At 50.7% G+C, this 7359-nt stretch overlaps 1 protein-coding gene across 3 annotated transcripts in view; it reads left to right on the forward strand.

Moving 5' to 3' along the window:
• The window catches only part of MED27 (mediator complex subunit 27), a 216236-nt gene that overhangs the window by 10692 nt on the left and 198185 nt on the right, over nt 1-7359 (forward strand). The gene's annotated exons all lie outside the window — the stretch shown is intronic.

Genomic DNA, 7359 nt, shown 5'->3' on the forward strand with positions numbered 1-7359 from the left:
GAATGCCTGCAGAAAGGGAGTCGTGCGGTCCATCTTCCTCCTGTGAGTTGCACGCGGGAGGTGGGAAGAGGGCGGCCTTCACGCAGAGCCTGTGGTGTTCAGTCCTCCACTCCTTGCCTTCTGTTCTTCGTGGCGCTGAGCTGGGTTGTTAGCCACCCCCACACCCTGTTGTCCTGCAGCTTGTCCTACAGCCACATGGTGACCCTGATTCGGTCCCAGCCTCGCTCTCTGAGATTGGATCCTTGTGTCAAGGTGCCCCTGGAGACACCCAGGCCTCTGACTGGAACAGTCCAGAATGCCGGCCTTGGCCCCACCACACCTGCCCCTCTAGGTGGAATCCCTTATCCAGCCAGTGCCCAACTCCGCTGTCACCTTGGGTCGCTGCCCGGTGTGTACAGGTCGACTCAGGAACCGAGCCCTGATCTTCGTGTGAACTCAGCGGTGGCGCGGCCATTACCGTGTCACCACCATGGCTCCCTGCCGGCCCTTTTTGCCAGTCTAGCCTGTAGATCAGTAATTGCAGTTCCCACGGGCCGTAGGATCTTCTGTTTCAGGACTTTGCACATGTTCTTCCTTCTCCTCCCGTTCTTTGGAAACTCTAGCCCTCTAGGCCGCAGCTCAGTCGCCGCTGTGGCTGGCCTCTGAGTTGTGCCCGCACGAGGTGCCCACCCTCCATATGTGCCCGGTTGACGCTCTGTCCACTCTGCCTGGGTCCTCGTCTCTTTCCCCACTAGATCAAGCTTGCCCTGTCGGGACTGAGGCTTTGGGGAAGATGTCTGATGCCTTAGGGCCTCCTTCTCCTGGACTACAAATGGGCCACAGGGCTGATCTGAGCATCTGACCTGAAGTGTAGGCCCAGCCTCCGAGCACAGGCCTAGAGTCTGAACTCTAGTGCACAAAGCCACGTGGCTGGCAGGGTTGGGTCCCAAGTCCACCTGAAAATGTGCCGGTTGTGCACGTGCCCACGATCCTGATAGGCTGGAGTGTGGGGAGGGAGTTTATGGGATGACCAGATCCTGGCAAGGGTATGTGGGTGCCTGTCTTTGTCCCTCTCATGAGTAAAATTATGTATATATATGAAGTTTCTCGTTTGGGGTAGGGCACTCAATGGCATTTAGCAAATGCTGATTCTTGCCATTCCCTGTTTCTGAGTGTGAGATGGGTGGTACTTGAAGGGAGTTCTTGAAGCCTCCAAACCGCGTCCTCTTCCCTTCTTAGACTGTCTGTGTCCTCCCTTCTGGCTCCTGTTTGCCTCACCGTGACTGTTTTCAGATTGCTGCGGTGCTGGGTGTCAGGTGCCAGGGCCGATGGGAGCAGGAGGGGCGGGGCGGGAGGGCCAAGAGACTTCATCTGGATTTTGACTCCCGGCCCCTAACCTCGGGGATCCTCGGGCTGGGCTGGAGGTTTCACCTTGAGAGGGGGTGGGACTGGGGGCGAGGGCGGGGAGCCATCCGGTCTGCCTCCTACCCCCTGTGCTGCTCTTTGGATTCTGAACCTGCTGTCTGCTCCCCTTTGTTGTGAGGGCTCTTGCTGCAGTTGCTTATTCCTTTTGGGAGGCTCCAGCCCACCGCAGTTTTTTGTTTTGTTTTTCAGTTTTTGCTATAGTGTGTGTGTGCTTGCTGGAGAGAGACAGAGAGAGGGAAATGAGAAGTCACCCCTCCCCCGGGGTGGGGTGGGGATGACCACGGCACAGTCTCTTCTCCATCCTCTCCAGATGGAATCCAGCCACCTTAACTTCCATGCTACCTGCTGGCCCCACTGCAGTGTTTTTGGGCTGCTGGGGCCAGTCCCTGCTAGGGCCATACCCTTGACCCAGTCTGTGCTTTGCCTTGCCGACTTGGACAGTGAATGGTACCTCCTAAGACTCTCGCTCACCTAGTAGGTTCCTCTCAGGAGTCCCTTACTGCCCTTGCCGGACAGGGCACTCAAGACAGTCTGCGTGCACATAGACACCACCTCCACAGTTTCCTGTGACAGGAGTCCTACGCAGTCTCCCGCTGGGGCCGGAGCTGCTAGTTACCCTCTGTTGCCGTTTGCGTGTGTCTAAGGATTGCAGTTACCTTGGACCATTCGTGATTTCGGTCGATAGGCTCTCTGGCTATCGATCACTTGTCAATAGTTGCACCACTGAGCATTGTGGGCTCGGCCCTCCTATGCCTCTGTACATGCAGATTTGGAAGGGTGAGCACTTGCAGACTGTGAGTGCGTGCACACCTTCCATGCTAGAAAATGGTGCACGTTTTACACGATGCTCAACCTTCATGTCCAAACTGTTTTCGAGTAGCTGGCTTTTTGCTAGGAAATATGTAGCCTGTCCATTCGATACAGGTTTATTAAACACCCGCTGTGTTCCAGGCACTGTTCTAGGCCGGTGAGTGAAGCCTGTGGGCTCCCACCTTCCTGAACCGTGGCCTGCCTTGGGAGTAAAGTGCTCGCAGCACCTGCCTTAATAGGACTTCCTGACTCTACTGTTCTTTTCTTAGCCAGAGGCCTGAAAGGGCCCAGCCTACCAGCCCTTCCTATCAGAAAGGGACAGAACTCAGAGTGTGGGGTGAAGGAAATTTTGTCTTCCTGGCCCGATATCTTAAATATCGTCCTGTTTTTGTAGCTTGGTGCATTTTAATTCTGTCACATGCATTAATGCAAATGCAAATTTATTGCTAGTGATACAGTTTCTGGTTTATTTACCCTTGGCTTGTCACCAGTTTGCCCTTACCCTGTTCTAGCCTAAGGCTGTGCTTGTTTTAAGGGATTCTCACTGATTTTAAGAGAACAGTAAATATGATGTCTTGTATTTGTATGCAAGGGAAAAAGCAAGGTACCTCGACAGCTTTAGGGTACCATCAGTCTTGGCCCTGACTCAGCTGGTCTATTTCTGTTGGAAGAGAAGTTTGCATGGGTTCTTTGTGATATGGTTTGGTGACTCTGTGGCCATTCCACGTATTTGTTATTCCCTGTGTTTGCCTCTGGGTCGGTTTCAATCTCCTTTAGCTCCCTGCAGTGCTGAGGGGTGACTTTTCCCACATGGGAGATTGGCCTTATGACCCGTCTCAGCCCTTTTCCCAGAGTCGAGCTGGGGCCCTGGATGCATGGTGTTCTCTGTATTGCCCGACCACCGGCCTGGCTCTTCACCCAGTCCCGTCATAGTGAGATCTACCAAGGTCACCATTTAAAGTCTCACTTTATAACCCGGCATGTTTCCAGATACGAGCACATTGATGCACAGTTCTGCTTTATCCATGGTGTTTGTAATAACAATTGGAACCACTCGAGTGTCAGGACAGACTGGATTCTTGACTTCTAAGCGAGCAGAAACCGATTGTTTCATTTAGTGACAAGGAAGAAGCGTATCTTCCTTTGAAAATCACCGCTGTTGTTTCTGTGTGCTGTGTTCTCTCTCGAGTCCGGCCTTCGCCTGCAGAATGGGTCTGGAGACCTCCTTTCCCCAGGTGGAGTTCACCTAGCTCAGGGGACACAGGCACTCACTCCGTGGCTCTTGTTTTCCTTTCCTCACTCCAAGCGCCAATCTGCCTCCTCCTCCACCCCAAAACACAGCTGGAACCACTGGGGACAATCCTGCTTAAGTACTAGTTTACCTGCAAGCTTGGTTCAGATAGCACAAATGCTAGCTCTAACTGCCTTTGAAATGCTAAAAGCAATAGCAGCAACAAAACCAACAGGATTACGGAGGCTAACCCTCCTCTAGCCCTTGTCTTTCCTAGTCTGAAACAGAGCAGTCCCTGTTAATTTTAATTGCTTGGATGAGCTCAGACATTGAGATTGAATGCATTTTCACAGTAGCTCCGACAGCATAACCACATTATCCTGCTGGCAGGTTGTTGGGATTCTCGCCCAGAACATTGTACTGGGGGACCTCCGCTCACAGAGCCGGAACGTGATAATCTCCCAGCTCACGTCTTGTGGGGAAAGTAGCTTTTCCTGTCGAGACTGCCTCATAGTGAAGCATTGCCTTCCCCAGCCCGAGCTGATGGGCCCGTCTTGCTTTCGAGGAAGGTTTCAAAGCTCTTGGTTAGCAGAGGGTGTCTCTGGGGGAGTCGCTTGATTCTTATGAGTCACAGAATACTTCTTGTAAGCCTCCAGTGTGCTTCGGTTCTGAGGAGCTGACGCTGTGCAGCCTGGCGTGGTCTCCAGGGCTCGGCCCAGTCACTGCACCTCCACCTAATGCTCCCGCTCTCCAGATGGTATTAAAGAAGAGGTGTTTGTTGTCCAGTGACTGAGCAAATTCTCCCACCCTGCCTCAGGACATCCTCTATCGCCAGCCAGCGTTGGACAGCTCCTTACTGACCTCCCTCTGGTGCCGCCTCGGCTCTCCCCTGCAGCGTCAGAGTGACCTTTCACGTTGCAGTTTGATCACGTAACTGCTTGAAATGTGCTCCTGACTCTTGGTGCTCAGGATTAAGACAGACTCCACAGTGTGCCTCTACCAGCCTGGATTTGGCTCCTGTAGTGCTCCAGCCCCAACGCCTCGTCACCTGAGGTGCCACCACGACCCTCTGCCCCAAGTTGCTGCCCTACTCAAGTGGGCCCACCCCCATTTTGCTCTGCAGAAGCGCTCAGGAGAGTCTTTCCTAATTCCCCAAGTTTGGGGCGAGGCGCTCCAGTGTTCTGCAGCCCCTCTGCCACATGCCCCCACGGTACCTGACTCAAGTGGGACTGGGCCCTGACCGCCTGGGCTGGGGCCCGAGACCAGTCGGCCTGCTTGCCGCTGTATTTCAGTGTGTGGCAAGGCCCATCAAATGAAAACAAATCAGAACATTTTCAGTTAAAGAACTAGCTTCTTGTTTTCGAAGTCAATACTATTACTTTAATTCAACATTTTTTTTAAAGGTTTTTCATTTCCCGAGTGAGAGAATCTTTATCCCGCACTCCACTCTCAGCCCCATCCAGCTGATAGGTGCCCAGCCATGTGCATGCCCGAGAGCCCTCCCATGGCCCGCCATAGCAGTGTGTGCGTTACGCTGGCCGTGCGCAGGCCCTTCACTCTCCGGCTTTAGAGGAGGAGGCAGGGCGCATAGGGAGGTTTCCAGGCCCCACTCTCTGCAGGTTGGGTAGGTGCTGGCCTGTAGCTGCCGTGTTCCTCGAGTGCACAGCTGCCGAGATGTCTTCATCTGGTCTGTGCATTCCATTCACGGCTTGGCTTGCTGAAGGGTAATGCATATTAAGTTTTTTTTTAAACTAGTTTGGGGATACAAACAGAAGGCAAATTATCTTGATTATTTTAAGGCAGATAGATATGAAAAAGACAAGGAAAGGATACAGGAAAAGTTATAGAAGCATCTTATTCTTATATTTATTTTAACATTTTACAGTTCCCAAAGCAAGGACACACCTCTCCCATCATCGCATGAGTCCTGGTTGAGGCTGTGCAGTGTGGACTTAAAGCAGGGGCCCTGGGGCCTGGCCACGTGGGCACAAGTCCTGCTTCTTCCTTTAACAATTATGAGCTTGGTCAACCCACTCGTTTCCTGATCTGTAAAATGAGGTCAATGACAGTGTACCTGAGGGGTCTTGTGAAGTACAGAAGCTTAGTGTGTGTGTGTGTGTGTGTGTGTGTGACTTACAGTGCTCACCCTCAATTCTCCAATAACCTGAGGGCTAGTTGTCTCAGCCTGAGGTTACTGAGGAGGGAACTCACACTCCTACGAGTTAGTGACCTGCCCCATGTCACAGGTTGTACTGGCCACGTGGGTCCCAAGCACCTGACTCCAGATCCTCTGTTCTCTGTTCGGCCTTGGCCGTCCCCATGACAGCAGACGTGCAGCTGCTTCCCGGCGAGGCGGTGTCTACAGTGAGGGCAGTGGAAGAAGATGGCTCTTCTTGTAGGTGAAATCTCACAGTGTTTAGTTAACTTACATGAAGCGCAGGATTCCTGAGCATTGTACCCATCACAGAGATCTCTGTCAGTATCCTCATTCTGAATATGTACATGGGTTCATTGTCCCAGGGGTCTTCCAACAACTTATGAAAATCTGCATGGGTTTTGAAATTTTTCCCTGCCAAAATAAATTCATACTTTAATTCCTTTCTTTCACAAACTTTTGAAGTCCCCTCATGTGCAAGCTGACAAAGGATTCTCTTAGGTGAGTTGCGATCTCTAATGTACCTGTATTGTTATGTCATATTTACAGTGTTTTTAAAAATGGGCATTATTAAATAGGCATAACTTAGCTCCCCAGAAATAACCCTGGTTTTGATCATTAATACCCATCCATTCCTGTAGCTTTTGCCAGCACGTGGTGCCTTAATTTGGGGTCTATACTTAACTTCTGTTGGGTCCATGAGTATACGTGCTTTCGCCTTTCAGGAAAATAACCTCTAGAGTTTGTTGAGATTCTTTTAGGAGTCTAGTGCCAACAAGAATCATTGCCTTGGAGGAAGACATATTATTAGTTTTAAAAAAATTTATAAACAAAGCATTTTCTTAATAATGTGTTTCACCCTTCTTAAAACATAACAAATTTTGTCGTAACTAACATGTTATACTCAAAACATTATTGTAGTTTATAGAAGTTTATTATTCAAGCTAATGTAGTTTAAAGTATGCCAAATCACCTACCTTTGCAAACTACCCACTATTGGCATAAGTATAAAAAGCACAACCTAATTAACAGAATCGGAGGATCTGGAAGTACTGTTAGGTCCCTACCACAGGGTCACCTGCAGAGCTAACCACGCTGGCTGGACAGCCTCGCTAGCCACCTGAGAGCCCAGAGGGGCAGGACCTGCTGGAGTGTGCGGTGAACAAGGTGTTTAGCTCTGACCGACTTTGCGATTGGGGACATTTTCCTGAAGTTGAGGTTCAGCCTCCATCCCTCCAGGCTTCCCCCATGCCCCTTTGAGCCACTGTCTTTTTCTTTCCTGCAATGTCTTTGAGTGTTGCCAGGGTAGCTGTTGATGTAGAAAAGGCCTGGGTGACTCTGTTATCGAGAGCTACTTATGGGGTGACAGGAGACGGAAAAAAAGGTCAGTCTCATGGACACCTCCTCTGAGGGGAAAAAAGAAAATGCTTTGGAACACTTCATTTGAAAATTGAATTTTGAGGTTGAGCAACCCAAGTATGTCGGACTTCCTGCAGACATCTGGCCAGGGCGGCCCTGCTGTGTAGTCCTGTGGAAGGGTCTGTGTGGCGGCCCCAGCAGAGGGGCGGTGGCATTCACTGTCCTGAGTGCCCGTTGGCGTCCCTGGAATTTGCCTTGTGACAGACGTGTCTAGGTCTCGTTGCATAAACGGGGCTGGTGGCCACGCAGATTGAGCTTGTTCTGTGGTCTTTTTTGCCAACTCCTTTTTCTTTTTAAAGAATTATTTATTTATTTATTTATTTATTTATCTATTTATTTA

This window comes from Tupaia chinensis, unplaced genomic scaffold (genome assembly GCF_000334495.1).
Source record: "Tupaia chinensis unplaced genomic scaffold, TupChi_1.0 Scaffold143602_1, whole genome shotgun sequence".
NCBI lineage: Eukaryota > Metazoa > Chordata > Mammalia > Scandentia > Tupaiidae > Tupaia > Tupaia belangeri.